Source organism: Pelobates fuscus, chromosome 7 (assembly GCF_036172605.1).
Source record: "Pelobates fuscus isolate aPelFus1 chromosome 7, aPelFus1.pri, whole genome shotgun sequence".
In the NCBI taxonomy this organism is placed as follows: domain Eukaryota; kingdom Metazoa; phylum Chordata; class Amphibia; order Anura; family Pelobatidae; genus Pelobates; species Pelobates fuscus.
In genome coordinates, this window is record NC_086323.1 from 2,202,935 (window position 1) to 2,218,692 (window position 15,758).

The following is a 15,758-nucleotide window of genomic DNA, read 5'->3' on the forward strand; positions in this document are numbered from 1 at the left end:
GCCATCTTGGACAGTCGAATGCCTAGCGGTGTTCGTCGACAAAATCATGAAACTGATTTTGGACACTGCTTTCCACGAACACACCTGAAATCACCAACCCTTCATCGTTCTGTTCAAGGTTCATACGAACGCCGTGCCATTAGGTAAATTGACAATGAACGAAAGGAACTGTACCAGATAGCAAACCCATAGAGCTCCTTCGTTTTGTCGAACGCACCATGTACAAGACTTTAACTTCATGGCGATTGAACTGCATGTATGGGATCTGAGCGCTGTTCGGTTATATTGAGCACTCAGACCTAAGCTATCTGGGGATACGTTGAATGTGTGGGTTCCATTCGGTATATTTGGAAATATATATATTTTAGGTGTTTTTACTGTTACTGTAAAATGGAGGATATTCTCTATCCCTGGAGGTAATTGAGTTACTTCTAGTACTTAACCCAATTATCTCCAGGATAGAGAGGAGGAGTTGTACTGTTCATGTGGGAGTGTTTTTACTGTAAATGTATGTGATTAGCTAATGTACAAAACTGTCTCAGTCTTCCACAAGATCCCTATGGGAGTGTCCCTTGCTGGAAGACCTGCATAAAAGGTGTAGCCCACATTAAACAGATCCTGCTTGACCCTCAATACAGAGTGTAATGGACCGTTTTGCTCAAAAGGGGATAAAAATCGTTTAGGCGATAATCCCCTTTTTCCATAGACCAGCAGCTACAGCAATCACCAATCTCCTGAACTGCAAACTGTACGAATTCTGGAAACTCCCGAACTGGAAACACACGAACCCTGGAATCAGCCGAACAGGAAAAGCATACAATCCGCTTACACTCCTGGCAGTCAGCATACAATCCAATTCCCCCAAAAACGAGATGACATTTTGAGGGTCAAGCAGAATCTGGTTTACTGAGGGCTACCTGCCCAGTATTTATGCAGGTCTCCCACCTGGTGGACACTCCCCTAAGGGACCAAATGGAAGACTGAAACAGCAGGCAGACATGTATCACTTTAGTACATACAGCCACAATACCTCCCCACAATGCATCCTGGCTTCCTCCTCTCTGTCCTGGAGATAATTAATGAAGTAATTCAATTATCTCCCAGGACAAAGGCAAGACTCCATTACACACGTGGGGACACAAAACAGACTATCACTTTAAAATACATAAAGACACATTTTATACATAAAACACAGACATGTAACATATCCCCAGATAGCTCAGGTCTGGGTGCACATTATTAGGTGAATGGCACCCAGACCACTCGAATACAGTTTAAGTGCCATGGAGCTAAAGTCTTTAATTATACGAACAGGCTCCATGGCATTGCTATCTGGGTTAAAACATTCACATAAAACATAAAATACCAAATTTACCTGCATTCACCAAATCCATACGAATTAGAACCAGGGGCTGCCCGGGGAGCTCCAGAACATCTCCAGAACATCGCCACCTAGCGGCCGCTAAGTGTTACAGCGGCCATCCAGTAACAATCAATTAAGCTGCGGTTAACCGCAGCTTCAGGGATGTAAATTGGCAGCACACTCCAGCTTCTGGGTGGCCAATTAACAACGCCGGCCGGCTTCCCACGGCTCTGGGGAGGTTGCAAACTGGCTGTTTGTTCGGTAGATAGAATCTACTGAACGGCTGTGCAGAGGGGGAGAAATAAATCCTCCTGCACACCAAAATTAACCCTTTAGCTGCGGGTCCATAATCTAAAGGCAGCAGGCGGGCAACCAGGCTCCTCCAGTTCACAGTGGCGAGGTTGGCTTCGCCACACTTCTCCCCTTTACCAATTAGACTAACAGGGTACCTGACCTCCTGCCGGTCAGTGACCTGGTTAGTCCAGCAACGCACCCACAAAACAGAGACAGCAGTACAGCCCACCCACAATAACTGGTTACTACACCTGGGTAGAGGAGAACTTTGTCCAGGTCCAGGTGTCTCACCACGGCTGTGTGGGGGACTGGTAGTCTGCCTTGGTGGGTTGCTGAGTGGGCAGAGACCAGCGGTACTCTGCCCTGGTGCCAGTACTACCGCGGAAGTAGCCTGGTTGGAGCCTGGTTGTGGGAGGGAGAGACCGACTGTCTCCCCTCTGGCTACACCGCTCTGTGGCTGGGGGACAGGACCGACCGTCTCTACCCCTTGGGCTGTAAGTGCAGAGACTACGGTCCCATCTGCACAGTTGCAGGGCTTAACATCTCCCCTGGGTGGGTTAGGCTGCTGCTGGAGAGAGGGTGTAACAAGCTCCTCTCTCTGGACGGTAAACTGCCGCTGGGGAGAGGGGTTAGCCGGCTCCTCTCCCTGACACTCTCTCTGCTGGTGGAGAGGGGGACCAGCTGTCTCCCCTTTCATTATTTTGTCCTGCTGCTGGGGTGTGAGACTGATGGTCTCTGCTCCCTTCAGGACACTCTGTCGCTGGGGAGGAAGGACGGCACCTTCTGCTCCCTGGGATCCAATCTGCCGCTGGGGAGGAAGGACGGCACCTTCAGCTCCCTGGGATACACTCTGCCGCTGGGGAGGAAGGACTGCACCTTCAGCTCCCTGGGACTTACTCTGCCGCTGGGGGGGAAGGACGGCACCTTCTGCTCCCTGGGGTATACACGGCCGCTGGGGAGGAAGGCCGACACCTTCAGCTCCCTGGGATACACACTGCTGCTGGGGAGGGAGGACGGCACCTTCTGCTCCCTGGGACACACACTGCCGCTGGGGAGGAAGGATTGCACCTTCAGCTCCCTGGGATACAATTTGCTGCTGGGGATCCTCGCAGGACCAGTCTAGGAGGTCCGCTACCTCGGGTGCTGCTGGTTGCTGTTGGGAAAGAGGGCCGGTTGTCTCTTCCCGGGCCTCATTGATGAGTCACAGGTAATCCCACTCCAAGTCCCATTCCTGGGCGACCAGATACCATAGGTCTGCCTCGAGGTCAATAGCGCTAGGGAGCCCCAGCATGTCTTCTCGGTCGTAACACAGGTCCCAAAAACGAGAGTCGGTAGCTTTCCCAAAGTCCTTATCATCAATATTATCCCAAAATAGGCAAAGGCCAGTATAATCTCCGCCTTCTGGGAACTCATACTCTGCCATCTCGGGGACACACTTAGCTGCGTACCACTGTATCGCCTGGTATGAGTCGTCGAGCGTCAGTTCTGCATATACTAACATCTCGAGTCTAGTCACCCCCTTTTCTTCGGTCTGTTTTCTCAGGAGGGGCATCCGCTCTGTCATTCGAGCCAGGATTCGCTGCCTTCTGCTGTGGTGCCGATCCCCTCGCGAATACTGTACTTCTTCTAGGGCTTCGTCCCACAATCTGGCTCTGGCCATCTCTCTGTACCTCAACATGTCCTCCTCTGAGACTGCTCCAGACCCCAGGAATACATAACTGTACACTCTATCTTGAAGCTTCTTCTCCATTTTCCGAATTCCTTCGTAGATAGGGTTGCTGTACGGGTACTAGCGTTGCCCTCAATTTGTAATCCAGGAATTAATGTTGTCTGTAGCTGTCCCTCTGGTTGTAGGAACGATCCCGCCGCTTGCCACCAATTGTAACGGACCGTTTTGCTCAAAAGGGGATAAAAATCGTTTAGGCGATAATCCCCTTTTTCCATAGACCAGCAGCTACAGCAATCACCAATCTCCCGAACTGCAAACTGTACAAATTCTGGAAACTCCCGAACTGGAAACACACGAACCCTGGAATCAGCCGAACAGGAAAAGCATACAATCCGCTTACACTCCTGGCAGTCAGAATACAATCCAATTCCCCCAAAAACGAGATGACATTTTGAGGGTCAAGCAGAATCTGGTTTACTGAGGGCTACCTGCCCAGTATTTATGCAGGTCTCCCACCTGGTGGACACTCCCCTAAGGGACCAAATGGAAGACTGAAACAGCAGGCAGACATGTATCACTTTAGTGCATACAGCCACAATACCTTCCCACAATGCATCCTGGCTTCCTCCTCTCTGTCCTGGAGATAATTAATGACGTTGTTACAAATCGCTATTTGTAACTGGCCCTTTAAATGAGAAATTGCCCTGCTTCCCTGGATTGTGGAGAAGCATGTTTGCCAGCCTCCTGCCTCATGACTATGGCCCCTGGAAGATTGTGGCCCTGAAAACTTATTAACATTTATTGGGTGTGTATGGCCCTTTAAGAACCGTCTGGGGACATATTGTGACTTTGCTGAACAATGCCCCTTTAAGACTATGTCCCCAGACCGGTAAAATAACTTGTTCCTGGCTTTCCCCCACTTGGTTCAGTAAATAGGGCTTACTGAACCGAGTACCACACAGGCAGACCACCCAGAAGTTAAAGTGTGCAGGCAATTTACCTCCCAGGCTGTGAGGTTACTGCAGGTTAATTGCACGTGGCGGCGGCCATCTTGGTTTCCTCGAATGCGGTCAGCGGTGTATGCTAAAGATTCTGTGGAACCAAAATCGGCTACACATTCTGCCGAACACCGCTGACCCTTACCTTCTCCCATACGGAACTTGCAGCTCCAGAGACTAAGTCCCGTTCGAAATGGGACTTAGTCGTTTTTCCGCATGAAATTGACCGGCCGCACAGCCCAAATCTATGGAACTGTTTTGGGCAGGAAATTGTGCTTGCGGTCGGTCATAAAGGACTTCCAGCTAACTTTTGATCCACTGGAGGGATTTGGCTGATTTTTGGAAGGGTTTATGTTTGATGTATGCTGAATCTGAATATGCAACTTTTATTGAAATTGAATGTATGGTTTTAAAGTTACAGTGTGTGTGTAAAAACTGTATTTTTATTGTATGTAATAATTGGTTTAACTGTTTATCTGAGGGGAGGGAACCTGTGGGCTGTACTATGCTGTTATTGGTTAATTTCATCCTCCCCCTGGGAGTGTCCTGTGTGTACCTTATCCTAATAAAAAGCAGGCTGGGTGTTCCAGCACCTCAGACCTCTTCTGACCCTCAATACGTAGCCGTGTCTCGTTATTGGAGGGAACTGCTATATCACACTGGGGATTGCTATGCGCTGCATATTCCCCTGAGCTCTTAATCACTTAGCTCTTTTAAGAGCTTGTTCCGGATACGCTCTCCAGGAGGAGAGATCTTCCCCACACGTTCCTGAATGCTGAAGGTTCATTCCAGGGTGGACGGAAGACGGCGCGGCTCCAGTTAAGCTACGGCGGTTGTGGAGCCTGCGGTGGTTGTGGTGTCGTCTGCAGTGCTTGGAGTCCTCTGAGAGCGCTAGGAGCATCCATCAACGGAGGGTACTCGGTCGGGGTACCCGGAGCTCCGTTACAGACGTAATTCAATTATCTCCCAGGACAAAGGCAAGACTCCATTATACACGTGGTGACACAGAAACAGTATATCACTTTAAAATACATAAAGACACATTTTATACATAAAACACAGACATGTAACATATCCCCAGATAGCTCAGGTCTGGGTGCACATTATTAGGTGAATGGCACTCAGACCACCCGAATACAGTTTAAGTGCCATGGAGCTAAAGTCTTTAATTATACGAACAAGCTCCATGGCATTGCTATCTGGGTTAAAACATTCACATAAAACATAAAATACCAAATTTACCTGCATTCACCAAATCCATACGAATTAGAACCAGGGGCTGGAGGTTCAGCGGTGCCTGCACGTAAAAGTGTCCGATTTTGGTGCATGAAAGCCGGGCAGAAAAGCGCTGGCTGCCCGGGGAGCTCCAGAACACCGCCACCTAGCGGCCGCCAAGTGTAACAGCGGCCATCCAGTAACAATCAATTAAGCTGCGGTTAAAGCGGCACTGTCATGCCGAATTCCGTTTTTTTTTTTAACCCCCCTCCCGCCTCAACTACATCCAATCGACCCCCTAGTCATCCCCAAATGCCCCTATGCCCCCCACATTACCTATTTTTTATTCTTTATTTTCTGCCCCGATCTATATTCAGGGCGCCGCCATCTTTGTGTGGGTAGGTGAAGTCCCTGTGGGACACGTCATCTACCCACACTACACAGACTGTGAGATTCCCGCACATGCTCAGTGAAACACCTGGACATGCGAACGGGAATTTCACCTATTCATTCATTCATCAGACAGACGAATGAATGAATAGAAAAAATCAGACGAACAAACTAACACTGTGTATCAGTGTTCGTTTGTTTGTTCGGTTTATTACAAGGAGGGAGCTACCGGCGTGCAGCTCCCTCCTTGCAATATGTAAAGACAGAAGCGGCAGGGAGCTGTGCTCCCCACCACTTCATAAGCCCCCCAGGTCCCCTCCTCACTCTATGGGGGTCAATATGACCCCCATAATAGCACAAGGGAGATTAAAATCTCCCCAATGCCCCTACTCGCTATATCGCGAGTAGGGGCATGTCCACTAAACAGTGAGCAGCCTGTGGCTGCTCACTGTAAAAAAAAAAAAAAAAAGGGTAATAAGGGGGGGACGGGGGACCTACTGTCCTCCCCCGCCGGCCCCCACCCCTGGACGGCGGGTGGGGGCCATAATGGGAATGAGGGGGGACCTACTGTCCTCCCCTCAGGCCCCCACCCCTGGGCGGCGGGTGGGGGCCATAATAGTAATAAGGGGGGGGGACCTACTGTCCTCCACCCCCCGGCCCCCACCCCTGGGCGGCGGGTGGGGGCCATAATAGTAATAGGGGGGGGACCTACTGTCCCCCCCCCCGGCCCCCACCCCTGGGCGGCGGGTGGGGGCCATAATAGTAATAAGGGGGGGGGACCTACTGTCCCCCCCCCCGGCCCCCACCCTGGGCGGCGGGTGGGGGCCATAATAGTAATAAGGGGGGGGGGGACCTACTGTCCTCCCCCCCGGCCCCCACCCCTGGGCGGCGGGTGGGGGCCATAATAGTAATAAGGGGGGGGGGACCTACTGTCCTCCCCCCCGGCCCCCACCCCTGGGCGGCGGGTGGGGGCCATAACGATAATGGGGGGGGACCTACTGTCCTCCCCCCGCCCCCACCCCTGGGCGGCGGGTGGGGGCACTAAGTAAATTCCCCCCCCCCCCCCATCAAGGTGACTAGGGGTGCCCAAGCCCCTAGTCACCCACCCCCCACCCAAATAAAAAAATGCCCCTACCTACCCCCCTCACCCTAAAAAATAGTGAGGGGGGAATAAAATTGCTAACCTGTAAAGTAAAATTAAACTTACCATTCGACGTCTTCTTTTTTCTAAAAAACAGTGCTCTGTGTCATTTTACAAGCGTGGGAAAGTTCCATCCAATCACAGTGCTCTGTGTCATTTTACAAGCGTGGGAAAATTCCAAAGAACTTTCCCACGCTTGTAAAATGACACAGAGCACTGTGATTGGATGGATTTCAAGCCATCCAATCACAGTGCTCTGTGTCATTTTACAAGCGTGGGAAAATTCCAAAGAACTTTCCCACGCTTGTAAAATGACACAGAGCACTGTGATTGGATGGATTTCAAGCTCTGATGTCATCACAAGGGGCCCCTCCATATGCGGCCCTGGCGGTTTGCCACAAAATGTGGCAGCAGGCCTGGTACCCAGTCGCAGGTGTCCGCAGGGGTCCGCAGGGGTCCGCAGGGGTCCGCAGGTCCCGGTACCCTGCGACCGTGGTATGTACGCCGCTGTGATCAATGTTATCAACCTTTTGATACCAACCAGCTCCTTACCAGCTTGAACCACTCTTCAATCCTGCTTTGTTTCCAAACCTGCTCAATACCAGCCTGAACTATGCAACTATCCAGCTTTATCTTGCCAACCTGATTTATACCACCCTGACCCACACAACTATCTGCATTATACCAACCTGCATAACACCAAGCTGGACTGTGCTACAAAGTAATATTGCAAGGTGTTATTGTCCTACTTGATCAGTACTCCTTACAGCAGGGGGCTGATTCACTAAACTTCTTTTCCTGAAACCTGTTCTGTTCTGTTTTATTTCTCCTTCTATTTCAACCTATACTTTTATCTTCAGTGTGGTGGAATCTCGGTAAAAATAAATTTAGTAGGCCGAGATTACCACGTGGCATGTGTACGTGCATATGCTGACGTATCGATCAGTAGTGTACGGAGCATGTGCAAGAATACAGGATGTAGTATTCCCCCTCCTCCATTGTGCTGGACAAGCCATGCGGTCAAACAGGAAGTTAATTCTTATTTGTGTTGATTGGTTAAGAGAATGTGCGGGTGGAGCTTAATATGGGAGGAGTTATGTGCCTATATAAGGAGCCTGCACTATTGTCCGGGGCTCAGAACTTGCTGTATTTTGGTGACGTTAGTCCCTCTGAGTCCCGATCGGTGATCCAATAAAGAATCTCTTCCTTCCTGAAGAAACCTGTGTCCATCTCTCTGTGCTTCGCTTCCGTCAGTTTCTCCGGTATCATTTGGTGCATTGGCCGGGAAGCTCATCGTTCAACGGTAGCTGAGAGGCAGAGGCGTGAGACGGTCTATCTTTGCCCACGTTCTCTACGGCTGCACCCCTGAACTTCTGCGTGGACCTCCCTTCGTCTCGGCGCCACTGGTCTGTTGTCCAGGAGATCATCGGCCTCTACGTGAGAAGTGCTGGGGTGTCCCCGTCGATGAGTGTGAACTCAGGTTCAGGAACGAGGAGGTAAGACAACTGCTGTTTTAGACGGCAGGACCCACTAGGGGTATACCGATTGTGCGGTAGGCCCAAAGGGGTTTGAATCTGTGTATCTGCCCCCTCTGTCGGAGGGAAGGAGCGAAGGCGTACCGCTCGATCGAACGCTCTTTAGTCAGACCGTTTGATTTTGTTAGTCAGGCGGGGTCCTGGTGTAAATAGCCCTAGCCGGACACCGGTGTCTTGTCTAGACTAGCGTTCTAGGGTGTATATTACGTTCGCTAGGTCGGAGGGACCGGGAGACTAAGCGGCGCCTGTGTAAATTCGGTTCGCTAGCTCTCAACCTATCTGGGCTAAGTGGGAAGGCGTGTAAATTTGGAACCCACTAGACTTTTGATAGTGCGACTAAGAGGCGCCTGTGTAAATTCGGTTCTCTAGCTCGCTATATGTGGTGATTGGGCAGTGTGGCTAACCAAAACGGGTGTATATAGTTTTAGGTAGTCCATTCAAGGTACTGGCCAATAGTTTAGTTGGGAATTGTAAATGTGATAAAGATTGTTTAGTAAAGTGTATATCTTGTTAGATAGCGCGAGCTCAGCCGTCTAGCGAGAGTGTTAATAGTGTGTTGCTGTATTATAGTGCACGGTACCATAACCCTGTATATTTACTGACACTGTATATAAGTACTAATCATTGTCGTCCATTGCATGTTTAACACCATAACCACTAATAATTGTATTGTGACCTTAACTTGTGCTTTGACCTATGCTAACCGTACTGTAACCGCTATTTGTAAAAGACGATGTTACTGGGGTGTGTTATAGACGGGTAATTCATATATAGAGAATTATAGCGTGGGTGACTGTATAGTTACGCCAAAGGGCATAATATTGATTATATAGTGACTGGTGTAACAGCTGTGTGTGTACGGGAATTCCCTGAGTGTTTATTGTGTTATTGTGTACGTTTCACTTGGTAACTGTACCACGTGGTGCTGTTGCCAGAGGAAACGGGTGTGACTGTTGAATAGTACGCGTGTATAGTATTCGTTGTCGACGACGTTCCATTGTTAAGTATGGGTGCGTCGCAGTCAACGATTCCGGATCCCTTAGGTTGTATGGTGAAGAATTTTAAAAAGGGATTCAAAACTTGTGATTTTGGGGTTAAAATGTCTCCTGTACGTTTGGTCACTTTGTGTACTAGGGAGTGGCCTACTTTGGTTGCGGCATGGCCGCCACGTGGCAGTTTGGATCCAACTCTGGTACAGCGCTTACACGTGGCTGTATCGGGTAGGCCTGAACTTTACGGCCAGTTTCCTTATATTGATTGTTGGAGACAGGCCGTAAATGACTCGCCAAAATGGCTCCAGACATGCCACGAGGAGCAATGTCGCCTCATGGTAGCTAGGACTTGTTTGTCCACTAGGACTGGTGTTAGGCCCATTTTGGACACGCCCCCTGAGTCCGAGATCCCTTTGCCGCCCCCTTACTTTCCGTTAAGAGGAAGTGACGCAAATGCAGGAAGTCCTGCAACCCTCCCCTCATTACCCTCATCCACTTCCGCTTCCTCCTCCAGTACAGGATCCACCCCCCCTCGTACTAAATCTCCCCTTCCGGAATCAGAACCAACCCCCATTAAAAACGAATATCCTGATTTGGCGCCACTTCAGACTTCCGGTCAAGCTTCATCTAGCTCGGCTCGAAGTGTTTTATTTACAACCTTTTCCCAAAACCAAGCTCCCACATCCCCATACCCTATTTCTCCCCGACTGGAACCTATGACTGACGCCCCTCCACGTAGCCCCATACAGACCCGACAGTTGACCGGTGCCCAACAATTAAAACACTATCAGATGCCTCTTCGTCTGAATCCTGGGCCAGCCTATATCGATGCCGCAGGCCAAATGGCACATGCTGACCCAGTCTTTGTATATGTCCCATTCACGACAACCGATCTCTTAAATTGGAAGACCCACAATTCCTCGTATACTGAGAAACCACAAGCTATGACTGATCTGTTCACCTCAATAGTACAGACACATAACCCGACATGGGCTGATTGCCAGCAGTTATTAATGACTTTATTCAACAATGAGGAAAGGACAAGAATAAATCAAGCGGCTATTAAAGCGCTAGAGGATAAAGCCCGTACTTTGAACCAAGCTAATCCAGCAGCATGGGCCACAACACATTATCCCAATACCGATCCCGACTGGAATGTAAACGGTGCTGATATGGTTCAACTCAGAGCCTATAGAGACGCTATAATTGCTGGCATGAAAGCCGGAGGAAAGAAAGCTATTAACATGTCGAAGACAGTTGAGGTGATTCAGAAAAGCGATGAAGCGCCCAGTGTCTTTTATGACCGATTATTGGAGGCATACCGCTTGTATACCCCCTTTAATCCGGAAGACGCAGACAATTCCCGAATGGTGAACTCCGCCTTTGTCAGCCAAGCTTACGGAGATATTAAGCGCAAGCTACAAAAGTTAGAAGGGTTTGCAGGTATGTCAATCACCCAACTAATGGAGGTAGCGAATAAGGTTTATATGAATAGGGAAACAGAAAGTAAGAAAGAGGAAGAGCGCAAGATGCGTAAAAAGGCTGATATGCTAGCGGTAGCGATCGCAGGCGTAGATAGACGGGGCCCAGATAGAGGCGATAGTAGATGGAGTAGGGAGCCTTTGAGTAGGAATCAGTGCGCGTATTGCAAGGAAGAAGGGCATTGGAGGAACGAATGTCCGCAAAGAGAGCAGTACGAGAGAGACCAACCCAGGGCAGGCTACGGAAACTTTAGAGGCAGAGCGAGAGGTAGAGGTGGCCCCGGAGGGAGTAATGGTAATAGAGGGAGTAATGGGAACAGAGGAAGTGTTAGGGAAGACAGGTATATTCCAGCAGCGCAAAGGTCCCGCGATAGAGAAGGTAGGGACTTTGTAGGATTGGCTGACACGGTCATGGAGGACTATTGATACCGACCGGGCTCCATCCCCCTTGGTCGAGCGGAGCCTATGGTCGATGTAGCAATAGGGGGAAAAAGGAGTGCGTTCATGATCGACACTGGTGCTGAACATTCAGTGGTGACTAATCTAGTTGCTCCTCCATCTGGAAGGACTATTACTGTGATAGGAGCAACTGGAAGAAGTGCTGAAAAACCGGTTCTTAAAAGTCGACTCTGTACATTGGGAGGCCACGTAATAAAACATCAATTCCTTTATATGCCTGAATGTCCAGTCCAATTGCTGGGACGTGATATGCTATCTAAGTTACAAGCGCAGATTACGTTCCTACCAAATGGAACAACATCTTTAAAGTTTAATGGACCTTCAGGTATCATGACATTATCCGTACCAAAGGAAGAAGAGTGGCGACTTTATACAGCGTTGACTAGCCAAAACCCTAGGAGTGATGAGACATTATTTAACATACCAGGAGTTTGGGCAGAGAACAACCCACCAGGACTGGCCCGCAATATTCCACCTATAAAAATTGAACTAAAACTTGGGGTTTATCCAGTGAGCCTAAGACAATACCACATCCCGCAGAAGGCTAAGAAGAACATCCAATCCTATCTGGATAAGTTCATACGGTATGGTATCCTAAAATTCTGTACTTCCCCCTGGAACACCCCATTGCTGCCTGTTCAAAAGCCCGGTACAGATGAGTATCGACCTGTGCAGGACTTGAGAGCAGTCAATGATGCGGTTGTTAGTATACATCCAGTTGTACCCAATCCATATAACCTGCTTGCTTTAATTCCGGGCGGGGCTACTTACTTCACAGTCTTAGATCTCAAAGATGCCTTCTTTTGCCTCCGAATTGCCGCAGAAAGTCAATGTATTTTCGCTTTCCAATGGGAGAACGCTGTAACTGGCTCAAAACGCCAAATGACTTGGACAAGACTGCCCCAAGGGTTTAAAAATTCACCTACCCTATTTGGTTCAGCCCTAAGTCAAGATCTACTGGATTTCGAGTCCATCCCAGGAGAGTGTGTATTGTTACAATATGTAGATGACTTGTTGATAGCAGCAGTTACAAAAGAAATCTGTCAGCAAGCAACGCACGATCTACTACACATTCTCTGGAAGGCAGGATACAAGGTGTCTAGAAAGAAGGCTCAGTTGTGTTTGCCAACTGTCAAATATCTGGGATTCCATATCTCTGAAGGTCAAAGAATTATGGGGCCAGAGAGAAAAGAAGCTGTCTGCCAAATACCAATACCCAAGAATAGAAGACAAGTGCGAGAATTCTTGGGGGCAGCAGGCTTCTGTAGGATATGGATTCCCAGCTATGCGATACTGGCAAAACCTCTGTACGCAGCTATCAAAGGTACAGAGCACGACCCCTTCTTATGGACCCAAGAACAGCAAACGGCATTTGAAGATGTGAAGAAGGCTTTGATGAGTGCCCCAGCATTAGGTCTACCTGATCACACACGACCATTCTACCTGTATGTACATGAGCAAAGAAGAATGGCTGTGGGAGTATTGACACAGTACTTGGGATCATGGCAAAGACCTGTTGCCTACATGTCTAAGCAATTGGATGCAGTGGCCAGCGGACTTCCACCTTGTCTAAGAGCCGTAGCTGCAGCCGCCCTGCTAGTAGCTGAAGCCGATAAACTCACTCTGGGTCAAGAACTTTATGTACGAGTCCCACATGCAGTACAGACGTTGTTGGATTACAAAGGAAATCATTGGTTTAGTAACAGCCGTATGACCAAGTATCAAGCAATGTTGTGTGAAAACCCAAGAGTGCATTTAGAGACTGTAAACACCTTAAATCCAGCTACCCTTTTGCCACAACCTACTGAAAGTCAACATGATTGTTTGGAAGTAATGGATGAAGTATTCTCAAGTAGACCAGATCTTCGTGATTTTCCCATCCAGAACCCCGATGTTCAATATTATACCGACGGCAGTAGTTATGTAAAAGAAGGGATCCGCTATGCAGGATATGCAGTAACAACAATAGACAAGGTGATAGAAGCTCGGCCACTGGCGAAAGGAACATCAGCACAAAAGGCAGAATTAATAGCACTAACACGAGCGTTACAATTGGCTGAAGGTTTAAGAGTGAATATCTACACGGACTCCAAATATGCGTTTTTAACCACTCATGCCCACGGAGCTTTGTATAAAGAAAGAGGACTACTGAATTCAGAAGGCAAAGAAATCAAATACGCAGCTGAAATCCTACAACTATTGGAAGCAGTGTGGGAGCCGAAAGAAGTCGGTATCATACATTGTCGAGCGCATCTGAGAGGAGATGGTGATGTAACCAAGGGAAACCGGATGGCAGATAGTGCAGCCAAGCGTGCTGCTGAATCAGGAAGACAGGAGTATGTGGGGCATATAGCTGCTCTTATACCAACTCCACTGTCCCAATGGACTCCAGTTTATACAGCTCAAGAAGAGGAGTGGTTAAAGACTGAACCAGGAAAGTATTTGGAGAACAAGTGGTATCAGCTAGAAGATGGAAGAATAGTCATACCAGCATCACTAGCGGTAGAAATTGTCCAAAATTATCATAACGGGACACATTCTGGGAGAGACAGCACAGAAGAATCTCTCAGAAAACATTTCTACATACCAAGATTGTCCAACTTGACTCAGGCCATTGTACGAAGATGTGTAACGTGTGCTAAAAATAATGCAAGACAAGGACCAGTAAAGCCACCAGGAGTCCAGTTTATGGGGGGACTCCCCATGTCCGATTTACAAATTGACTTTACAGTGATGCCTAAATCGGGTGGACATCGTTACCTGCTGGTAATTGTGTGCACCTATTCAGTCTGGGTAGAAGCATGTCCTACTCGTACAGAGAAAGCAGGAGAAGTTGTGAGATTCCTGCTACGAGAAATAATACCCCGATATGGACTACCCTGTTCTATAGGATCGGACAATGGTCCAGCTTTTGTTCATCAGTGCCTACAACAACTGACTCATATGCTTGGTATAAAGTGGAGGCTTCATACTGCATATAGACCCCAGAGTTCTGGTAAGGTAGAGAGAATGAATAGAACTATTAAGAACCAGTTGGCTAAAATGTGTCAGGAAACCCAACTTAAGTGGAACGTTCTCTTACCCATAGCTCTATTGCGAATCCGCAGTACCCCTACCAGAAGGATGGGCCTCTCTCCTTTTGAAATTATGTATGGGCGACCACCTCCCGTACTTGGTAACTTAAGGGGGGATTTGAGTCAGTTGGGAGAAGGAATTACCCGGCAGCAGGTTGTAGAGTTGGGTAAGACTATGGAGGAGGTACAGAAATGGGTACAAGATAGATTACCTGTGAATATTTATCCCCCTGTTCATAGTTATCATCCAGGAGATCAAGTGTGGATTAAAGAGTGGAATAATGTACCGTTAGGGCCCAAGTGGAGAGGTCCTTATGTTGTTCTTTTGTCTACCCCTACAGCGATAAAAGTAGCCGAAGTGACTCCGTGGATACATCACTCCAGGGTTAAACCAGCAGCAGTCGATTCTTGGCAAGTTACAGCAGATCCAGAGAATCCCTGCAAGATCCGGTTAAAACGCACTACTCAGTCGGAGTAACGAGGAACTATTGTGGATTACAAATTTTATTGTTACAGGGATTTGGTGAAGTGAGTGTTTTTAGACGGCCATAATAAAGCCTGTCCGCTCACCAGCACATAGTATATAAGCCAGGAAAGTCTCGAAGGGACACCTGTGAAGACGAGCAGAACTCCATTCCCTGCAGCCCTTACATCCTGGAAGCTGAGGTGCCTTCGCACGGACGAAGACTGAGGATGACGGCGAAAGATGTGTTTTTGATAGTGTTTATTTATGTGTGTTTTTATATTCAGGAAGGTAGAGGTACCGACACTCCTAGCTGTGAGGTATGCATTAAGACTACGAGAACAGGTAACCATATTTCCCAAACCCTAATTTGGCATTCACAATACGAGTGTAAAGGAGATGTATCGAGATGTAGATACCTAAATATAGACTATAGTGTGTGCCATTTAGGAGTAGGAGAACCTAAGTGCTTCAGTCCGGAGTATCAACCTCGTACAATTTGGTTGACTCTCAGGAATGGAGATCCTCAGGGGACCCTAATTAATAAGACGGTGTTAGAATCCGTACATTCTTCGGGTGTTCTGCTATTTGATGCGTGTAAAGCGATATCGAGTGGTAGAAAGCCGTGGAATGTATGTGGGGATCTTAGATGGGAGAGGACGTATGGGTCTAATGATAAATATA